The sequence below is a fragment of the Dermacentor andersoni genome, chromosome 5 (assembly GCF_023375885.2).
Source record: "Dermacentor andersoni chromosome 5, qqDerAnde1_hic_scaffold, whole genome shotgun sequence".
NCBI lineage: Eukaryota > Metazoa > Arthropoda > Arachnida > Ixodida > Ixodidae > Dermacentor > Dermacentor andersoni.
In genome coordinates, this window is record NC_092818.1 from 31,231,732 (window position 1) to 31,255,061 (window position 23,330).

Sequence of the window (23,330 nt, forward strand, 5' to 3'; positions counted from 1 at the left end):
AATTCTGCCTGTCGAGAACTCTTCTATGCAATGAGTGAGAAGAATGAAGTGACCCAAGGTGCTTGATTGTGAGTAACTGCTATAAAAGAAAACACTCAATGAATCTAGATGAACTATGCGTGAATAATTATTTCTTATTTAAACATACCACTCATAAGGCAATTAGAAAAAAAAGTGGACTAAAAGACCATTTGCTACATGTTTATTTGTCCACTTTCATTTCCCTTTTTCTTATCGCTTCTACGTTTAAACCAACCATAATTTACCTGGATTTCTGGATTTGTTGACTGTTTTCTTATGTAGTAACAACAAGCAATCTTAACTCCGACAATATGCTGATGCCGTACGAAGGTTTATTGGCTGGTTGCTTGCTCCTAAGCTTATGTACTACTATGTGATGCCTGCTCTAAGAGATGTTTGACATCTGCTGCCTTGGCTGTCCTTGCACAATTGGTTTTCACTATTGCATTAGTTTGCTAGCAGAGCAAAGAATTCTTGAACATTCTTTTCTTTCCAGCTCCTCGTGGAGTTTGACCTACTTTTCCAAAGAAACGTGATGGAGGCAATGGAGAATGGCTGCAAGCAGCTTGGTTACACTATTCTGAGCTTTGGAGAAGCAGAAGAGGTTGTGGCATTTTCCGAAGTGGGATCCGGTAAATATGTTTCTATGATGACGCTCTTAAAGGGCAACTGGCATTTTTTTACCCATATTGTAACATTGTCATATTCAAATGGCATTGGCAGTTCTGTCACCCGTAGGGTGATTTAGTTTGCTTAGAAGTTCACCAGTAATATTAAATAACCAATAAATGAGATACCGAAATAGGTAGCTGCTTCGTGTGACAATAGATCCTACACCACCATAATGTAAACATGCAGTACATGTGGTGCTAACGCCAAAGAAGCCAAGCGGATCATTTCTCCTGACACAAAGAGCTCTTACAGATTTCCAAACTAGGCAGTGGCAATTTAAGTGAGGATTCCAGCAACAGTGACGGTGTTGTCTCTGATGTCACATACACAGGGTGGCCAGTAGAAAGTCTCGAATCAAGAATGCAACCAATCTTTAAAATTCATCTTCAGCCGTATAGTTTGGTACAGATACTCAGAGTGCAAAAGAGAACACATATTCCAAATTTTATTAAAATCGGTGGACATAGAAAAATCGCCGGTGTTGCCCTTAAAGGGAGTTCAGGAATTGTTTTTTGTGGGGTGATGGCAACTACGGTGGTGGTGGGGTCAGTATCGGGTATCAGAAAGTCGGCAATGCTGGTTGAATTGAAACCTTGAATTTCTTTTTTACTTGTACTTGCAAAGAGTTATAAAGTAAGTTGTTTTTTGTATACCTTACTCAACTATATTTGTGCTGCTTACCTAAGCCAGTAATGGGCAATTATTATGTGCTTTCTCAGTTCTCCAATGGAGAGCTGAGTTAACCTAAATAAGCTAGTTAAAGGGCTCTTAAATCACCTCTGGCTTTTTTTGCACAATGTATAAACATGCGCATCGCATAAGTCATTCTGTAATGACCATCTTTGTGAATGTAGCAATGCTATGCTCTGCGAAGAACCCAAAAATTTTTAAAAGAATCTTGTGCTCTTCTCCCGGCTTTTCTGCTGCCTCCTTTGCATGCTGTAATGCACGCAGGGTGTTGTCGCAACCCTTACTTTTCGCTGCCCTGCATGGAGTTGGTGGGAATATGCAGAGAGAACAGAGTGCAGTGAGGAGGGTAGCAAAGGCCTGTAACTTTGCTAATACGGAACCATTGGAAAAATTCTGGTTGTATGTTCATTGTGAACACCGCTGCCACTTTAACATTTTTGAGTGGTTTAGTGGTTGTCTAATGTGATGTTCTGAATTCTTTGTGATCTTGTTCTGAAGTGTTGTAACCATAGTTTTCTCTACAGTTAAAAAATAGGATGTATGTATGTTTCGATATGTGGAATACTTGACAGTATGTTATGAAACCATGAAACATGAGGGAAAGCATCTAAAAGAAATGTTAAAATATGCCATAGTTCTAAGGGTGGAGCAAGCGCGCGAGTTTTCAGCACATACCATTTCTTCCCGTTTAATTGAGCAGCGAGCAGACGAAACTAGACCCACAGTCATTGCTACTGGTGGTAATCATCCTTTGGAAGATTAAAGCACAAGTTATTTCACTAGTTATGTGTACCTCAAGTGTTTATCACAGTAGATGAATTACCCATGCAGGGCTCTGAGGCACTATATAAAAGCTGTAAGCTGTTTGGCGTGAAAGGTTTCCTAAGCATTCTACAATATCTGATTTCTTTTTTAACAGAGGATGCTGTTCTGGCAGCTCTGCAGTTTGTAGCAAAGCGCTGCAAGGAGCCCATAGATAGCATCATTACGCAGGTGAGTGCCTGTAGGATTCTGACTATCAAGATGCTTCTGTTGCGTTTATCATTCTGATTGGCTTTCTGTTCACTTTGTGTTTCAGTGTGCTACATTTGGCTATTAAAATGAGCACACAGGAGTTAAAAGCAGATTGTTTATTTCTTATTAGACTTGCATGCAAGGACGGGACGTCGTACAAAGAAGGGACACACAACATGCACAAACTTCAGCTGGTTTTTGTTGTGACAGCGACATATATATACGCTTCCACAATCGGGAAAAAAAAACAGGATGGCAAGAAAACAAACAAAACCATGTGCAAAACTGCATAGCCACTAGTGAAACCAAACGTCATTGTCATACCTTTTCACTGCCCAGAAGCAATATATGTGATATATATGATATAAGCGATATATGTGAGAAAATGATATTGTGCATCTCTTAAAGATAGAATAACACCCATTGCATGACTTGCAGTGTTCTGCCATGTGGCCTTCGATACCTTGCTTTACCTTGCGGCGATGTTCTGCTAGCCTCGTTTACGTATCGGCTGGTTTGACCGATATAACACTTGCCGCACGACAAAGGAACCCGATATACTACACTTTCTTTGCATGCAACGAACTCGTGCGGTGTTATATTGGGCATTATATCGGTCAAACCAGCTGATGCATAAACGAGAGGCTAGCAGAACATCACCGCAAGGTAAAGCAAGGCATTGAAGGTCACATGGCAGAACACTGCAAGTCATGCAATGGGTGTTATCCTATGTTTAACAGATGCACAATATTATTTTCTCACATAAATTGCTTAACCAGGGAGATAGTTGAAGCCAGAGAAATTCTTCGGCATGATCAGAGTTGTGTTAGTGCCCCATCTGTAGCATTAAGGGATAAGGTAGTGAGGTTTCTGGGCGGTGAAAAGGTATGACAGTGACAACGTTTGATTTCGCCGGCACATGTGGCTATGCAGTTTTGCAGCAAACGTGGTTTTGTTTGTTTTCTTGCCATCTCTTTTTTTTTCTGATTGTGGAAGCGTTTATATATGTTGCTGTCACAATAAAAGCCAGTTGAGTTTGCGCATATTGTGTGTCCCTTTTTTGTTTGACGTCCTGTCTTTGTGCGTGCAAAACGCTAATAAGAACCATGTACAACCAACTCGGCCAAAACCTAATGCCTTTGTTTATTTCCTCTAACTGCCACAGGATACTTTTGCCAATAGGCATCATGCTTTTAAAGGACACTAAAGGCAAATATTAAGTCAAGCTGAAGTGATAAATTAGAGCTCAAGAACATTTAAGGCCTCAATATTACCTTGAACAAAGCTTTATTAATCGAGAAATTTACGTAAGGGCAAGAGACAATCGGACTCACCCAGGACATTCAAGTACTAGCCTGGTGACAAAGGCACTCATTATAACTGTCACTAGTTATCAACCACTTGTAACAGATAATTGTATTGCAATCTAAGATGAAAAAGATGTCCAGTTTTATTTCATATTTAGAAAAAGGAAGCCCTGACAACCACGCGGGTGGTTGAAAGGTTTCATTTTCTCCACTCTATCGCCTGTATTTTCACATTCCAGTAGTTATCGTGTAGTGCTGAGCTGGTTTTGCTGGCTCAAGAAACTCGCGTACTGCGAATAGCAGAGAATGCCACATCCATGTGATATTGTGGTATTCCTGAACAGTTCACACCACTTGACCAAGAGCAGCTGCAGCAGCAAATCCAACACTCTCTCTTTGCTCTGTTGCTTCTTGGCTGCGTGCTTGCGCTTTCTGCAGAAAACCGTGATGTCTGTTGGGCACAGTTTTACTCGCCGATGGCAGTAAAGGGCGGTGACTGCGTATGCAGTGTCGCCACTTGCGGGGCTGGTTATATGATTTGCGCCAAAGGCATCCGGACCCTTCAAACGTGATTTTATCTTTTCTTGGCACGAAACAAGTGCTGTGAGGTTTCTGGAATGATATTTTGACAATCTACATTGACTTAGTATTTGCCTCTAGTGTCCCTTCAAGTACCGCATGTTTGTCGGCGGCATGTAGGTGGCTATCCTAATTTTACTGAAAAAGTTGTAATCTGTTGCCTGAGTGTCATGTACAATGAAACCATTGTTTTCTATGCAAAAGTATGGAACTGCCTGGTGAGCCAGAACTGCCTTGTGCAAACTTTTATGAATCCACATTTGGTTAAGTACTAATAGAAAAGTATTGTAGCTATAGCTCTAAGAATATTTAGCGACAGACTACATGTCAATTGCCTCAATTGCAACTGATTACTGCAGCATATCACTGCTACAATATCAAAAGCAAGAACGAAGTGTTGCATATTAGATATTTTTCTTTATTCTTATTTGAATTTATGTAGTGCACGGTTTCAAAATTTTGCCAACCTGTTGCCATGGAAGTTTGAATTTCGAGCAAGTATCTCTTCCCTCAACAGCACTAAATGTCCCACGAGAGGTGGTCAAGTTTGGCCAGATCAGTAAATGAGCTTTATGATAAAATACTCTTCAAAAAAGCAGTCTGACTTTCCTAAAATAAGTTTATTGGCTTTACTAAAGCAATCTTAAAAAACAAGTCGCATTATATTAGTTTTGGAATTGGAAAATGAGAAATGTGGCTGAATAAATGGTTCCACCATTGCGACACATGTGGTCTGTATGTGCTTGTCGCAGGTTCCTTTACTTTACGGCGCAAAACGGAATCAAGGCTTTTGACCTGTAGTCTATTGCTAAGTATTCTTAGAGCAGTACCCGCTATCCTTTGCTTTGGGAGCCAACCAAAATGTGAATTCAAAAAGATCTGCAACAAGTACTTTAACTCATTAGGTGCTTATATTTTTTTTGTGAAGCCAAATTTTTCTTGAAAACTAATTTTGTTGTCCTCAGCACTTGGGCAGCAAAAACAAAGGAAAGAAAGTCTTTTTTATCAGGATAACAATAGTCACTGGACATGTCCGGCTTACTCCTAAACACTCGCTACTCGTGTGTGGGTTTAAAGTGAAAATGAGTTTTTTTTTGTAGTTGGTTCACCGTTATTGACTCTAAAAGACTTTACACAATAGCATTCGTTTTTTTAACCTTAGGAAGAAGCCCCGCTGACCCCGTGTCTGGTGCAGGATGAAGGATTTGCACTGCACATCGACAAGCAACTAGTGTTTCAAGTCTCCTCGCTGCTTTCGGGAGTAGCCTGCCTCTTTGCATCCTTTTGGGTGTTTCATGTGGAATACCCACGAAAGGCGCACAAAATGTTAACATTCATAGAACATGCATTTCTGAACTTAACGCACACAAAGCCGCGTGTCAAAGCTCTTCAACTAATCAATTTTTTCAGAGGCCATGCAGACTCCCTGGAAGAGCCATAGGCTACTAACCAGTGGCCACACTCAAGGCCTAAAAAACTTCTTTGCAGCCGATTCTTGTGTAGAGTTTCACAGCCCAAATGATGATTTGGTCCAAGGGCTGGGCAATCTGATGTGTTAGGAAGCAGAAATGCCAACTTCGCAGCTGCAAAGTTATCCAGTGCGATGTGCGCCGATGCATTTAGTATAACTGCAATTCTGTTCTTCGCTGCAACATAGTGGTCAGTGAGGCGCATGTACTCCTCAGAAAGCTTTGCAGTCCATGCTTTTGTATTGCTGCAGTAGACAACTCTAGACGGCAGTTGGGTGCTTTTGAAACATCTTGGCATGGCTGACTTCCCAATCACAAGAAATGGTTCACTTCGAATGCAGCTGAAATCCTGTCATTGGCATGCTTACCGCCAGTGCATGTCTCGTCATTGAATGCAGGCATTCTGTCTAGTAGCAGCTTGAAGAGCGCAGACTCATTCGTGTTAAAGATATTGTTGGGTGCGCAGTCTATCAAGATGTGCCTCGGCTGACCATTTTGCCATGTTTCTGCATCCTCTGTGTTGCCAACGGCATCTTCTCCTGAAGTGGTCATGTTTATGCCGTACCTCACTTTAAATTTCGCCAGCCAGCTGTTGCTGCATATGAAGTTGTGGTTCAGCTGCGAAGCGAAAACCGGGGCCTTCTCGGCAAGTAGGGGTTGCAATAAAGACAGTGGACGTTAAACTGCCTCAATACTGTAATACTTCAATCATAATGTGGTAGTCAAGCTTAAGTGTTAAGTTATTGCTTGTGTTTTGTAATATTGTTGCCTTGCACACAATGGTTTTCCTAGTTCTTTTTGTGCTGTTTGCCAAAGTTTACTTTAAAAATATGTGCCGGCTTTTTTCTGCAATGTGCATTTGTTCAAGATATAGTGGCCAGTGCATCAAAGTGACTAGTAGTGCACAGCTCATGTGTTTTATGTTGTAAAGGTGCTGAGCTTGATACACAAAAGCAACAGTAGCAGATATGCTGTGAGCTAATTTTAACGTACTGGCTCCTATGTTATGCACCATTCAAATTTGATTCAGTATGAACAGGCTTCAAGAATGTTTGGTCAAATGGCCTAGTGAAACCTTTTTTTATATATGACTTTAGGAGTTTTAAAAAGTGCCTTTAATTTTTATTATTTATTTAGGTAGATAAATGTTATATTCAGTCACATTATAGGCAATTTATTTTTGCACACCAAAATGTTTGTAATGAGCACAGGTGTGCCAGAAAGCCCTCAGGAATGTTGGTCACCTGTGCTGTGTTTCAGCTTTCAGCTCAATAAGTGGGATGAGTTGACCTCTCAATATAGTGCTAAGGTTTTTCACTTTTATTTCTGTTGTACTAAGTCGCACAGACTACCACTGACTGGCATCAGTGCTAGATTGTTAAAGGAGTACTGACACGTAAATTCGGTGTCCCGATTTCTTGAGTAGCTGCTGACTCCATATTTACGGTGCGAAGCCTCAGTTCCATGAGAGTGCTACAAATTAATAATTAAAATATCTTTGTACGGCTTGTCCGAAACACTCTTCTGGCAGAGTGAGGCCTCGGACATGAAAAAGGTTATTTGTCGCTTCACCGAAAGTTGAGTTGGCAGGGTGTAGTAGTTGAATTGAATTGAAGTTAAGGGCATGAACTGATTGTGTCGCCGAAAGCTGCCAAACTGTCCCTTCTGATTGTTCACTTGGAAATACAGGGAGACACTCCCTTCCCTCTTGTCCCGTGGAGTGTTAAATGGGCTGGGCTTTAAACACGACGACCGTGGTGTGCATACATGTTGGCAGTATCCGGTACCATGACATTGCAATTGGTTTCGTCGCTACATGCGTAACCTTCTACACCTCTGAAGCAGCACTGCTCTTGGCATGTATTTTGAGTCTTAATAAAAAGTAATTTAATTAATTATTGCATACTTGGGGAATTGAGATGCCATAATTTATTTATTCGGTTGAGGTCTATCAAGTGAAATAAAAAAATGGCACACAAATGGTCAATGCTTTCAATTTGACAAGGCTTAAATTTGGCAACTTCACAAATCTAGTCATATGCAAAAGTGTTGGGCATGGTCTGGTGAAAAGGGATTGTTTAATAAGCTGGTTAAAGCTTCGTATGTTGATATATTTTAAGTGTGTGATAAGTTCCTTAAATTTGTGCCTTTTCATTCTTTGCTGGCCACTGGCACCATTGTACAGTGCCTGGATTTCTTTGTTTTAGCCGTTGTGCAAGCTTTCTAGTCACTAGGTCGAAGTATATATTTGTGGTAAATGCTGAATATGTGATAAGTTCAGGCTTCTTATGTTTGTGCCATAGGTTTGTCATATTTTATTGTGCGAGACCGTCTCCTGGCCACTGGAGTTTTTGTACATTACCTGCATCTTTAAAAATACTGTTCTAAACATGTGCAAACTGTCTAGTCACCATTTGTACTCATTGTTGGAAGGAACCGCAGGACTGCAATATATAAAATGTGATATTTCTAATAAAATATTTTGTGAGTGCTTGCTTTGCATGTAATCTTTCATAGTGCACAAGAAGAACTCCAAGAGGTTTCTACCCTGGCGTCTGAACAGCCCGAAACAAAGGCTTCCAAAGCTTTTAACCACTTTTAAGTGCTCAAAAAGCAGTCTCGTGGGAATGCAAGCCAATGGCTTGCATTTTCGGGACTGCATTTTGAGCTTCCAGCAGTGAGTAAAAGCTTTGGAAGGGTTTATTTCGGATGTAAAAATTCCTCCCATTTATTGCCCAAAAAACGGGGGGGGGGGTGTAGAGGGGGAGCAAACTACAATGCCTTTATTTCCACCTATTTACTCTTAAATTAACATAAAAAAACTCCTTGATTCCACCGCAAATGCTCCCAAATGGAAATAATAAAACTCCCATTGTACCTCTTCGAATTTCTGCAAGCAGGAGTAAAATGGTACTGCTAATTGCTCCTGATGTACCCTGCAAACACTCTCATTAAATGGGAGTATTATTGCACTCCCTTCAATGAGAGTAGAAACATGTACAATAGGGAATGCGCTAGAGGACAAGCCAAAAATGCCCATCTGGGTGTTTTTCTGTTTACAGTGTAGGCTTTTTTATGTATAACAGACGGCGTGCAGTATAGCTTGCAAAGCACAGGTGGACAAGGGAAACAGGTGAGTGTATATCAGTTTCCTGTAATGGTGCGTTCTCCATCACTTACAAATCATATTAAGAAACTATTGTTTGAGTACTTGAGCAATCGTGAATCAGATTGTGCTTATACAGCGTCTTAACCTTCTGACCATCATTCACCAAGATTTTAAAAATCGCCATGTGCTACGTAGGTGGAAAGAACCAAGGTACTGTTTTTGCCGTCGCTTCGAGATACCCAGATTTCTTTTTGCACAGCGCCTAATTACACAATTAGGCGTACTTAATAAACTTTTCAAATATTAGAATCATATAAATAGTGTCAATTAGAAAATTGTAGAGCAACATGAAAATTTCTAGATGCCACGTTCTGTTGCTCAATATGTGATTGAGCAAAAAGTGAAAACAGCGTTAAAAACTGCGTAAGAATAATTACTTTCTTTGCCACTTCTTATCTGATGGCCAGAGTTAAGAGGCTCCCTTGAGGGAACCAGAATAGCACCAATGTGTGCCATTTTGAGCTCCAAAGTTATGCGTGAAATTGACTCTCCATACGCCTATGAGCTGCGCTCGCACGGCACTACCAATAGCAGCTTTACATTTCTTTTTTGGCTTTCTTTCTGATGTTGCTAGTAAAACTAGATTGCTCACCTCACGGTTAGGAGCCTGGATTTTACGCTTACGTGCCTTAGTACGTAATCAGTGCTTAAAATATAGCGCGTGACGAACATACACATCGGCGCAAAATCTTTATCTAGCACTTTCCATCTTTGTACTTGGGTGGCACATATGGGATCGCGGCCAGCGATTGCGAAAAAATCCGAACCAGCGTTTCAACAGCGCTGTCGCGTCAAAAATTTCTTGTGTTTCAGGTATGAAAGCGGAATTATACTTAGGAGAATGACGCAAGCGAATGCATGTGCTCTTAGATCACTTGCGTTGCGCTTTGCGACTATGCTGATTATAATAATTTCAGTATAGCTTCCTTACTGCGTTTTACACATCACGAACAAACTGACACGTGGTACACTCGCGCTGACTAAAGCTATGTTCACACTACAGTCGTAACGCGCGTAACAGCTCTTTCGGCGTATCGAACGTAATGGCTGTAAAAAGCGTTACGACAGTTAAGCCGGCACTTTTGTTCACATTTACTGCTGCTTAAATTACGGCTTTTACAACAGGCCAATGAAATTTGGAGCTGCAGAATCGACGTCACCAGCGGTCCAATATGACTCCTGTCAAAATGCCAGCGCTGGCCGAGATCAGAAATTCACGCTCAAAACAAACTTATAGTCATGTGTTCCATCGCACAAAGACGACGAAGGCGACGCAGAAGGGTTTGGGAGCGGCAAGCATTTCTCGACAGGGCCGTGGACGGCGATTTTCACAACCTTTTCGCCAAGCTCCGAGTTGGTGGCGCTGTGATGTTTCATAACTTCATGCGCATGTCGCCCCAGCAGTTCCGCTTCCTTGGAAACCTAGTGAGACCACTCATCGAAGTTCGGAGCACGCATCTGCGGCCATCGATTTCCTCGGCGGATAAACCAGATCAACTGAAAACAGTCTCGCAAGGCGCACTGCACAAATTTTCACGAACACCGCCAACCTAATCGGGCGCACGGAATGGCAGCTGTCTGCAGACGGGAGGACGGAAGTGTCGTCACCGGTTGTTGAAAACTGAAAGCTTATCGGTCATTGGCTGTGTCGCAACGGTCGTAATATCACAGTCGTAAATGTTGCCGACCCTTTAACACTCTCACCCACGATATTTGCGTGAATTGCGCGCGTTGGTACCTTTACATTCGCAGTCTGAACTAGACGCAAACGCTTGTTGCGCTTCCGCTTACGCATGTTACGAAAGATCGTCGCCTTACGAACGTAGTCTGAACATAGCATAAGGCTGCATGCATTAGGTATTTATCGCAAGCGTGTTAGTCTTGTGGGTGCGATAAGTTGTGCAACTTATGCGGTGCCATGGTTAGCTAAAAAAAAAACCACGCGTTCATTTCTTACTTACTGAAGGCACTACAATTTTTTCTTCTATAGCAACACTTGCTGCATAGGATGCGCTAACACGACAATTCCACAGTGGCAAAGTGCAGCTGGTGCTTTATAGAATATACTTCACAATTTATAATGCATATGCACAAGGAAATTTCAATGATGATGGAGGTATATGGAACTTCTAACATGTTTCAAGAATAAACATAAACAAATATAGAAATATTGATTGCGCATGCAAAACAATAAATAAGTATTTTTCCGCAAAATTTTCATACACATGTGGAGATCCCAGCTGATCACGCGAATTAGAATGGCCACCAATTTTCGTTAATTCTGCGCCGCTATTGGAAGTTGCCAACGAGCCAGGCAATAACGTGCATTTTATTGCAAGTTGTAGTTTCAAGCGCGCCGACGTCAACAGAGAATAACAAAGGACACTAATGAACCGCAGTGCTCGAAAGCCAAATAACAACTTACAAACAATGAAGCGACAACCATGCCCATCACGACGAGAAGTGTACGAGAGCGGCAAAGCAATTTGGTAATGCAACGTCACGGATTGTTACCGTTACTCTGGAGTTTAATAAACTTGGGGCGTAAGCTCGTAATCAAACCAATTTACACACATCACCCAAGCCTGAAAAGCCTGGGAGATGGTACAAGCAGAAAAACAAACACTCGTGCTAGACACGCGAAAAGACTGAACCTTGATACAGGCGGTTCTATCTTTATGAATACAAGAACGACTTTCCTATGAAGCGAATAACATTTCCCTCGTATAGTATGACTCTTTTAGGAGGCTGCCGGTTATGGCCCAGACCGCAGAGCAAGAAACATTTAGGAGAGGAAACTCCGCTGTTTGCGGCGACCAGAAAAGGTCCCAAGCCCGCGGAGCCGTTATCGTGCTGGCGGCGCCTGGTGGCCTGGAAAGAAATTACAGCCGTTGAGAGCATAGAGTTACTATACTGACTCTAGAGGACAAGCTACCCATAGGGCCCATGCATTGAAATCGGGAACCGCAAGAGCGCCGCCATGTTGCTACGCGCCGAGGTTGCCAGCTCCTGAGACGCTTGCTAGACTTGGTGGCAGTAGTCAGTTTTAATCCGGCAACCGTAGCAGCGTAGCAGCATGGCGTCTCGCTTGTAGTGTCGTAATGTGTGCGTGCAGCCGTGTGTTTGGGCTTTATAAGTTGGTTCTTTATTCTATGTTGCGGGACGGTGTGGGTGTGGTCCATGTTGGCCGTACATGTGGCAGTTATGCAACCGAGGGATGATCCTGTTGAAGTTTCCGGCGGTATGCGGTTTTCAGCGGTCACGCCTGTTGCTGTCACTCGACGAGGTTACGAGCTTGAAGCTGTGGTCAGATTCCTCGTTGGCGTTCCGTAATTCTGTTCGCACGGACGCGGTATGTTGCAAAAGCCGCTTTCGCGATCTATCGTCGCGACAATAGATCGGGTTTATTTATTATTGTAAGTACTGATCTAGCTGTAGGGCGCATGTAACCGACAAACGGAAGTCTCAGGAGAGCACCTGAGATTATAATAAAGCAGGCGGCGCAGGAACTCCAGGGCACCCAAAGGACAGCGGGGGGATCACAGCTCGAAGCAGAACGGTACGTAGGTTGGGGCCGCCGAGGCAGGTGTGTGCCAGGGAGTGTTCGCACGGACAGCTCCCCTGGCACGCGCAGGGGTGCCTCGCAGGGTCGAGATACTTTAAAGGAACCTGCGCCCATGATCTTTCTTTTGCCTCGGTGCAGTGAGCACGATTAACGAGTATAATATGGAGGGCATCCGGTGCAGTCGCGAATGCGTTATGGCAAATGTAGCTCGCGTCGCCTGGCGTGTGTAGTAGTATCAGAGTTGGTTGTATGAACTTTATGCATAATACTCTTTGTTGCGGTACCTTAACGGAATAGGTCTAGAGGACGGTGTTGGTACATTTTTTCTTACCGCCCTAATCCTATACCCCCCACTACAAACACACCCACATATCCCCCTTTTTTTTATGTATACCTACAATTCCTTGCCATGACGGATCATAGCCTCCTTTATTTTTGAAAAATAGAGGAGGCTATGGACGGATTGACAAGTTCAAGTTGTCAACTTGTCAGTAACTGTCATAGGAATCACTGTAATAAACACAACTCCACAATCGGATTGCTCACTTTCATTTTTTGTTGTAACACTGAGGACTACATAGAACTTTATTTTGAATATGTGAGAGAAGAATGGATATCACGAGCTTAAGCCAATGTGCGATACACAGACAAAGCAGCTGCTACAACATGAACTGCATTGAGGGCCACACAACACATACGTAATTAAAGGTGCAAAATATAGGGGGAAGCTTCAAAATACGCTCTGTAGCACTGCAAAGTATAACATATATTGTATGTGTACAATAAATGTTCAAAAAAACAATGCATCAATGTCCCATTTGCCTTCAAGTTTATTATCAAGTTCAAATTTACTGAAGTTTATTATGAGCATATGTACAACAGGAATCTACTGACACACCCGCAGTCAACGTGACTGTTCGAGGTGTGCTGGCTGCCTCGGTATAAGAAAAAGAAATTGGGTGAATGTCGACACCAGTGCTACTGCTTCTTGCCTCTGACCTGCACGTGCCTCCGCGGCATCTTTGTGCACAAGTGTGCTGGCGTGGCAAGGCGTAGGAGTCATCCGAGAGAAGGAGTATCATTTACATGGAGAAGTGGCTGTTCACATTGCCTGTCGCTTTCCCTCAAATGTTTCCTTGGTGACTAGGGTGACACACCCGCAGTCAAGGTGGCTGTTCGGGGTGTGCTGGCTGCCTAAACGAAAGAAAAAGAAATAAATTAGATGAATGTCGATACCAGTGCTATTGCTTCTTGCCTCTTACCTGCATTTGCCTCTTGGCTTGCGGAGTCTGTATGAGGGAGCTGCTGTGGCTAGGCGTAGGCATTGTCTAAGCAAAAAGAAAAGGCCATTCAAATGGGGAATTATGGAAATAAATGCAGTTATGTCTGCTTCTTGCACTCCTTTGCCTAAAAGTTTTCATACATAGTGTCCAGTACACACCAGCACTTTGACTGCTTTTTGCTTTTTACCTGCAGGTGTTGCTGCGAGATCCTTAGTATGGCTGCATGCAGCATTGTAACACTTAGTGGAGGCATTTGAAATGGTAGCCAAAAATATAAAGTATAATCTTTGTCTGCATGAATGCTTCCAATTTCTAAATGCAGTGGTAACTATCACTATTAGTGCAAATCCCCTCACATCTATGCGGCAAGTGCCATAGCTCGAAACTGAATTTTTCCTTTAGTGTTTCACAAGGCGTCTGATATGTCCACATTTGATGTGATCTGTTTGTTTTTATTTATCCCAGTGTGGAGAGAGCATCATTAAATTGTTTTTTATTTTTGCGTGTCTTGTTTTTTGGTTTATTTCTGAATTTATCAAGCAGCAGTCTCATGATGCTAAAGTGACTTATGTAATGGCAATTAGCTTTTGTTTTGAAGAAAAACAATGCATTTCCTGACCCATTGTTTGACATCCCCTCACTTGCATAATTTTGCAGAGTATTCTACCTATATTGACTTGCTTGACCTCCACTAAAGAGTCTTGCATTTTCAAATATGACTCTTTCCTTAAAATCATTCGACACTTCTCATAATTTCTGTACCTTGGGCTTCTGATACTCTGCATTCACCATTTTTGCTTGTTTCTGAGCAGAAATGTCTTCTTTAATTTAGAGCTTAAATTTTACATTTGGAGCACACGGAAGGGCTTGCCATTCCATATCTGCATAAAAGGGAAACACGTTTCATTAAACATTTGCAAAATCCAATTGAAGATTGATGAATGCAGCTTGCAGTGTGATTTGACTGAATGAGCCATGAAAGTAACTTATCTCACTTGGTAAATTAAAGCACATATTAGTGTGATGTACATGATATGTTACACTAACGTGGTGGGTTCTCTTGCTTATACAGCAAAATAATCGGTGCGCGATAAAAAATTATTTTTGCATACCCCTTGTACACACTGATTTCAGGAAAATGAGCTGGAGCTGTCCACATGATCTACTTATTTTACCTGCGAGTATGATCAACAAAAATGTGTCCCAGCTGCTTAGTGGTATTTGAGATTATGTCAGTATTGCATATGTGCCTGTTGTCTAAAATAATTGAATTTTGAAAATGCTCGCAGGGATCTGATGTGCATATCTGTAGTTTATCGATACATGTAAAAGACTCAGCATCAAGTGCAAGTGAACGGTCCCACAGGCCCGGAGTCGATCATGCAAATAGATTCGCTGCACACATTTGTGACCAGAAAAGATATGCCACATGAAATGGCATGCAAGGAAGTGTTGAAGATATTGCACAGTTAATAGAACACCTACGCTATTAATACGTGGGTTGATGCACTCGTTATGCAAAACGGAGGTGAGGCGTGCTGACAGGACACAAGGGTAGAGAAGTGGACAACACGAGCGCCGTCCACTTCTCCTCTGTTTTGCATAATGAATCCTTACCAACTAGCTCAGCTTTCTGTCGTTCTAAGTCTCGATGCACTCGATTTCGCCCGCATTAGGCACTCGCCTCTTGATTACTTCGTGGCACAGAAATACTCGGCATCAGGCTGTTTTTCTGCTGTGGCCTTTGTAGAAGCACGATTGTTCAAAGTGCAACAATTAAACAGTTTCTATGAGTTGCTTGTGGCTTCGCCAATACAATTCCGGTACGCTGGTCCGCCTGTCCAGCAATTTCCTACTGATGGGAAACCTGCAAACACCGCTCCGCATGTAGAAAAATGTCCTACTGTGACGCTTCTCAAACGATTGTGATGCACCACAGGAGCTGCCTACTCGCGTGATATTCTCAACAAGGAGATACATTCGTTTACTTACGTGTGAAGGTATATGCCAGAGCACTTCGGGGCTTCGGTGGCACATAAGGCCCGAGTGTGGCATAGCGTCCGATGTCGACGCGCGATCGCATGTCAAACCTAAACTGTACGAAACTACTACGCTTCCAAAAAACAGATTCGAAACCGAAATTCGCGTCATCCTTTATTGCATGAATGCGTACATCTTGATTTACATAAGTCACTGACTTAGCAATCGCTTTCTATAAACTTACTATTAACGCACCATCTTCATAAAGCCATCAGGTATGCGTTTTAGATGACAAAGCATAAGGTAACCTGTACCTGTTTTCAGCTCTTTCAGTAGTAATTGCGCTGGCCACATTGACCAGTAGCAACAGGGCGGCGCCCTAGAGGTTCCCACTTTTCCGGCCCAGCTTTTCCTCTAGAGTTGTTCTACTAACTCTATGGTTGAGAGCATGCCGGAGCAGCCTGACCGGGCGCTGCATTTTTTTTTCGCTGCGGCTTCTACGACGCGCCGCATGGCGCCGCCACTGTATACGGCCCCGTCGGCGCATACAACAATTGTGACCTTATCTAGTCGTCCGCGCTCGCTCGCGCTGACGGGAGTTTCACCTCCTAAATGTCTTACTCCGTGGCCCAGACGCAACATCCAGTGAAGCGCGCACTAGACCGTATATTTTGGGTGCGGTTGTGTCACTTCGGCATGCAACACGCCTACATACTAAAATGTAGTCGGTGCGTCGTATGTCATTGATTCTACAATTCACACGAGGATACACTTGCGATCGCACGTCTATAGATAAGCAGCATCGAAGAAGCAGCCATAAGAATAATAGCAGTGCCGACGTCAATTGCGCTTGGCCGGCCGCAACCTGTGGTGTGCTGGCGTCGCCTGCGATGTGTACGCTTCTCCACAGTGCGGCGTAAATATTTTTTACGCGACAGCGTTAAGGAGCACGTGTCACGGAAAAGCCGGCGTCGGCGGCGTTGGCCATGACCCAAACATGGCGGCAGGCAATTCGTAAACAACTTGCAAGATGAGCTGGGTGGGAATCAAACCAGGGTCTCCGGAGTGTGAGACGGAGACGCTGCCACTTAGCCATGAGTTCGATGGTTCAAAGCGGGACAAAAGCGCCTTAGTGAATGCGGTGTTGCCTTAGAAATGCACCGTAGAAAGTTATACTGCAGTGTATATTGTTAATTATGAGCATGTAAATTACAGAAGTCGCAGTTCAACGAGTAGCGAAATACGTTTCCACTACATTTCTTCTGCACTTGACGCACACGCACAGCCATCTTGCGGCAGACACAGAAGACCCCCTCCTCGCAAGGTACGGTGCTGCCCCCACAGGTGGCGCTCCACTCGCCCGCTTCTCCCCTTCGTCTCGTTTGAGCGCATTGGTGCTGTGCGGGGACCGGTGCGAGGATGCCCCAATACCCTTGCGTTCAATAAGTTTCCTCACTCTCTCCTTTTCCAACTTCCAGCGTGCGTCACTCGAACCCTCGTGTTTAAGCGACGCGGCTCCTCTTTCCGCTTACAGCGGGATTCCTAGGTGCAGCGTCCGATGCGGGAGGCCTCTGACGTGATCGCTGCGCCGTAGTGCGTCTGGTGGGAAAGCGTTTCCTGCGATGTGTGCCGTGCTGCTGGCGAGGAGTCATGCGTCTGCGTGGTGCTCCTAAGCGAGATAGAGGACGATTTCATCGATGCGTCAGCCCCATGATCGCGTCCGCCTTCTTGGTGCGTCGCGGCCAGGCGGTCCGTGCCGATCACGATGTTTGGCTCGCGTAAGTCATTTCTCCCTCCGAGATACCGAGTTATTTGGTTAGTACCGCTTGCTCAGGCGCACGTTTCGTTGCCGCGCCGAACGCCGCGTTGCTCGGCGCTCACCGCGTGTCTTTGTGACTCAAGAGCATGCCAAGCGAATGAGTGGGCTGTGCGAACGGGGTGCGATAACGCTATCGCGTTCCACTCTTGAAGGCGAAGTTTAAGCTCCCTCCAATTTTGATCGCGTGATGGCGCTCGTCTATAGTGGTGCGGGAATCACAGAAGGCGGGCGCGAGCGACGCGCGGAAAACATTGGCGCAACTTTAGCTCTATAAGGGAGCATAGACAGTTTTCCAGACAGAGTATAGCACATCATTTGAAATATTTCGATTCCGGAATAACAGGTTTCACCGGACCGCAACAGGGTTCATTCACACTAAACCCAAAGAACCTGCAATCGGCTTATCTACGACTTTGCACTGATTGGGACCTAAAACAATTATATTTAGCCTCAAACTCTACAAGTCAGTAGATACAGATTGGATCTCTGGTCATTGACCTTCGAAGAAACTATACGTACATGAAGGCCGTTTTTATACCAGTATTTATTTCAAGGGAATTTTCCATGTCTCAATAATTTCTCTCGTCGTATTCGAGTGCTGATTGCCGTGTTATAGTTTGTTACCGAAGATCTCCCCTCAAGTCTAAATATTTTAAGGCAGTTTGTCGTGTGCCTATCATGGCCACGCACGCTTATATCGCCTTAAACTGGCTCTTTTAACTACTACACGCAAAGACAAAGCAACAGCGCGCGCATTAGATCCCATAGATGAGATGAATATTTACAAATATTATTAGGGTTATAATTATATTCGAATGCTGATTGCTGTGCTATCGTTTGTTAACGAAGATTTCCCTCAAGTCTAACTATTTTGAGGCAGTTTTTCGTGTGCGTATCATAGCCACGCACGCTTATATCGCCTTCCGTTTCTCTACCACGGGTGTGCTTTAAAACCACGGCGCTGCAATTTTGCTTTCTTTTCCTTCATTCTTGTCCGCCCTTAAACTGGCTCTCCTCACTACTACACGCAGAGACAAAGCAACAACGCGCGCATTAGATCCCATAGATGAGATGAATGTTTACAATTATTATTAGGGTTTTAATTATATTCGAGTGCTGATTGCTTTGCTATCGTGTGCGTATCATAGCCACGCATGCTTACATCGCCTTCCGTTTCTCTACCACGCGTGCGCTTTAAAACCACGGCGCTGCTATTTTGCTTTCCTTTCCTTGATTCTTCTCCGCCCTTAAACTGGCTGTCTTCACTAATACACGCAGAGACAAAGCAACAACGCGCGCATGCGATCCCATAGATGAGATGAATACATATACATATAGAAAATTATCAGTCATAGCTCTCGTAGTATAGCCTTCTGGGCCGTTTCCTTTCTTTTTTTTGTGTTCTTTCGAAGTAGTCCTATTAGGGTCGTTATAATTACATGAAGGTATTTCGCCCTCGTCAGCAGCAGTCCTTGAGATAGCTATTCTGGCGGCTAGCTCCCCACGCTATGCGTGCCACCCTCGCACCTTTTTAAGCTTTTCCTAGACGCTAGAGCTATACTATTGTGTCCGCGCAACCTTGAGCGATCGGAAAGCGCGTTGCCCCCTCTTGGCCGGCGGAGAAGGGAGGCTTCGTTCCGGCCGCGAAGCCCCCCCAAGTCTCAGTAAGGTGCCTGGTGGTGGTCTCGTGCTGACAACGCCCTCTCGGTGAGCGCATATTTCCCCCCTCATCTTTCCCCCCCCCCTTTTCCCCAAGTAATTATGCCTTCCAACCACTGTCGCGGACAACATCAGTCCCTTTCCACGTAAGTATGAGGCTGGGAGCAGGAGCTATGGCGCTTGAAAGTAACCTGGGGCCTGACGAACCAACCGACTGAGCTATCTTTCCGGGCAACATCCAAGGGTAATTAGTTCAAATCACCTGTCATGTTCCTTTTTTCCCCTTTTTTCTTTTTTTTCTTTCTTTTCAATGTCTTTTTCTTTATTTTATGACTGCACGGGAACCCTCCTAAAGATAAAAATTTATATACATCCTTAATTAGGTATGGTGACACATGTGCAAGTCATAAATACCAGGTTCTCTAGCCGAGTGTCATCCGTGCGGTATAACCGAGCTCAGATTGGTCAACCTTGACTGATCAAATAGGGCACCACTGTAGGTCACATGAGGCGTACAGCTCCTGCGGGACCCACCGTGGTTGCTCAGTGGCTATGGTGTTAGACTGTTGAGCTCGAGGGCGCGGAATCGGATCCCGGCCACGGCGGCCGCATTTCGATGGGGGCGAAATGCGAAAACACCCGTGTACTTAGAATTACGTTAAAGAACCCCAGGTGGTCGAAATTTCCGGAGTCCCCCACTACGGCGTGCCTCATAATCAGAAAGTGGTTTTTTCACGTAAAACCCCATAATTTAATTTTTAATTTAACTACTGCGGGGACGGTAGAGTATCTTCTCCCGTGCAAGAGGACAGTGGTTCAAATCCCGGTGCCGCGCAATTCTCCACCGGAAAATACAAAAAAAAACCGTGTGCTCAGAAAATTGCACAAACAGGCCTGGAGTGCGGCCTGATCCCGGCGACCAGAACCGGTAACGCACTCTCTCACCAGAGCAGGATTGGCCACCCTGGCGCAGTACTTGGCCACAACCTCCCATATGAATACAACAATCAAACCCCGGCCCTCGGTCCCCAGTAGCCGCGAAGTAACTGACCACGGCGGCGGTCAGATCTGTGACGCTGCAGAGGGTGCTAAGAATACCTGGCTCCGGACAGGCCGCCATTGGAATCTGAACCTGGCAACGTTTAACGTTAGAACGTTATCTAGTGAGGCGAGTCTAGCAGTGTTATTGGAGGAATTAGAGGGTAGTAAATGGGATATAATAGGGCTCAGTGAGGTTAGGAGGACAAAAGAAGCATATACAGTGCTAAAAAGCGGGCACGTACTGTGCTACCGGGGCTTAGCTGAGAGACGAGAACTAGGAGTCGGATTCCTGATTAATAAGGAAATAGCTGGTAACATACAGGAATTCTATAGCATTAACGAGAGGGTGGCAGGCCTTGTCGTGAAACTTAATAAGAGGTACAAATTGAAGGTGGTACAAGTCTATGCCCCTACATGCAGTCATGATGACCAGGAAGTCGAAAGCTTTTATGAAGACGTGGAATTGGCGATGGGTAAAGTCAAAACAAAATACACTATACTGATGGGAGACTTCAATGCCAGGGTAGGCAAGAAGCAGGCTGGAGACAAGTCAGTGGGGGAATATGGCATAGGCTCTAGGAATAGCAGAGGAGAGTTATTAGTAGAGTTTGCAGAACAGAATAATATGCGGATAATGAATACCTTTTCCCGCAAGCGGGTTAGTCGAAAGTGGACGTGGAGGAGTCCAAATGGTGAGACTAGAAATGAAATCGACTCCATACTCTGCGCGAACTCTGGCATCATACAAGATGTAGACGTGCTCGGCAAGATACGCTGCAGTGACCATAGGATGGTAAGAACTCGAATTAGCCTAGACTTGAGGAGGCAACGGAAGAAACTGGTACACAAGAAGCCAATCAATGAGTTAGCGGTAAGAGGGAAACTAGAGGAATTCCGCATCAAGCTACAGAACAGGTATTCGGCTTTAACTCAGGAAGAGGACCTTAGTGTTGAAGCAATGAACGACAATCTCATGGGCATCATTAAGGAGTGCGCAATAGAAGTCGGTGGTAACGCCGTTAGACAGGAAACCAGTAAGCTATCGCAGGAGACAAAAGATCTGATCAAGAAACGCCAATGTATGAAAGCCTCTAACCCTACAGCTAGAATAGAACTGGCAGAACTTTCTAAGTTACTCAACAAGCGTAAGACAGCGGACATCAGGAACTATAATATGGATAGAATTGAACAGGCTCTCAGGAACGGAGGAAGCCTAAAAACAGCGAAGAAGAAACTAGGAATAGGCAAGAATCAGATGTGTGCGTTGAGAGACAAAGCCGGCAATATCGTTACTAATATGGATGAGATAGTTCAAGTGGCTGAGGAGTTCTACAGAGATTTATATAGTACCAGTGGCGCCCACGACGATCGTGGAAGAGAAAATAGCCTAGAGGAATTCGAAATCCCGCAGGTAGCGCCAGAAGAAGTAAAGAAAGCCTTAGGAGCTATGCAAAGGGGGAAGGCAGCTGGGGAGGATCAGGTAACAGCAGATTTGTTGAAGGATGGTGGTCAGATTGTTCTAGAGAAACTGGCCACCCTGTATACGCAATGCCTCATAACCTCGAGCGTACCGGAATCTTGGAAGAACGCTAACATAATCCTAATCCATAAGAAAGGGGACGCCAAAGATTTGAAAAATTATAGACCGATCAGCTTACTGTCCGTTGCCTACAAAGTATTTACTAAGGTAATCGCAAATAGAATCAGGAACACCTTAGACTTCTGTCAACCAAAGGACCAGGCAGGATTCCGTAAAGGCTACTCAACAATAGACCATATTCACACTATCAATCAGGTGATAGAAATATGTGCAGAATATAACCAACCCTTATATATAGCTTTCATTGATTACGAGAAAGCGTTTGATTCAGTCGAAACCTCAGCAATCATGGAGGCATTACGGAATCAGGGTGTAGATGAGCCATATGTAAAAATACTGGAAGATATCTATAGCGGCTCGACAGCCACCGTAGTCCTCCACAAAGAAAGCAAGAAAATCCCAATAAAGAAAGGCGTCAGACAGGGAGATACAATCTCTCCAATGCTATTCACCGCATGTTTACAGGAGGTATTCAGAGACCTGGAGTGGGAAGAATGGGGTATAAAAGTTGATGGAGAATACCTTAGCAACTTGCGATTCGCCGATGATATTGCCTTGCTTAGTAACTCAGGAGACCAATTGCAATGCATGCTCACTGACCTGGAGAGGCAAAGCAGAAGGGTGGGTCTGAAAATTAATCTGCAGAAAACTAAAGTAATGTTTAACAGTCTCGGAAGAGAACAGCAGTTTACGATAGGTAGCGAGGCACTGGAAGTGGTAAGGGAATACATCTACTTAGGGCAGGTGGTGACCACGGATCCGGATCATGAGACTGAAATAACCAGAAGAATAAGAATGGGCTGGGGTGCGTTTGGCAGGCATTCTCAAATCATGAACAGCAGGTTGCCACTATCCCTCAAAAGGAAAGTGTATAACAGCTGTGTGTTACCAGTACTCACATATGGGGCAGAAACCTGGAGGCTTCCGAAAAGGGTTCTGCTGAAATTGAGGACGACGCAACGAGCTATGGAAAGAAGAATGATCGGTGTAACGTTAAGGGATAAGAAAAGAGCAGATTGGGTGAGGCAACAAACGCGGGTAAATGACATCTTAGTTGAAATAAAGAAAAAAAAATGGACATGGGCCGGACATGTAATGAGGAGGGGAGATAACCGATGGTCATTAAGGGTTACGGACTGGATTCCAAGGGAAGGGAAGCGTAGCAGGGGGCGGCAGAAAGTTAGGTGGGCGGATGACATTAAGACGTTTGCATGGACAACATGGCCACAATTAGTACATGACCGGGGTAGTTGGAGAAGTATGGGAGAGGCCGTTGCCCTGCAGTGGGCGTAACTAGGCTGATGATGATGATGAATCAACAACACCTTGTCAGGGGGCGATATTGCAGCCAGAACGAAAATGGCAATCATTATACCACTATGGAAAGACATTTATTGAGGCAGAGTTGAAAAGTATCGCCCTATATCAATTTTACCTTGCTTGAGGCAACTTTTAGCAAATC

The 23,330-nt window shown here is 44.2% G+C and overlaps 2 long non-coding RNA genes across 2 annotated transcripts; one reads left to right on the forward strand and one right to left on the reverse strand.

Moving 5' to 3' along the window:
• Positions 1-356: 356 nt before the first annotated feature.
• On the forward strand, positions 357-5,899 carry LOC129384551 (uncharacterized). Its single transcript, XR_011894597.1, has 3 exons — positions 357-653; positions 2,303-2,376; positions 5,446-5,899. It is a non-coding gene; the product is annotated as an uncharacterized lncRNA (long non-coding RNA).
• A 7,399-nt stretch (positions 5,900-13,298) lies between these two features.
• Positions 13,299-15,837, reverse strand: LOC129384550 (uncharacterized). The gene is made up of 2 exons (XR_008612259.2): positions 13,749-15,837; positions 13,299-13,680 (listed from the first exon to the last, which is right to left on the reverse strand). It is a non-coding gene; the product is annotated as an uncharacterized lncRNA (long non-coding RNA).
• Positions 15,838-23,330: the final 7,493 nt, after the last annotated feature.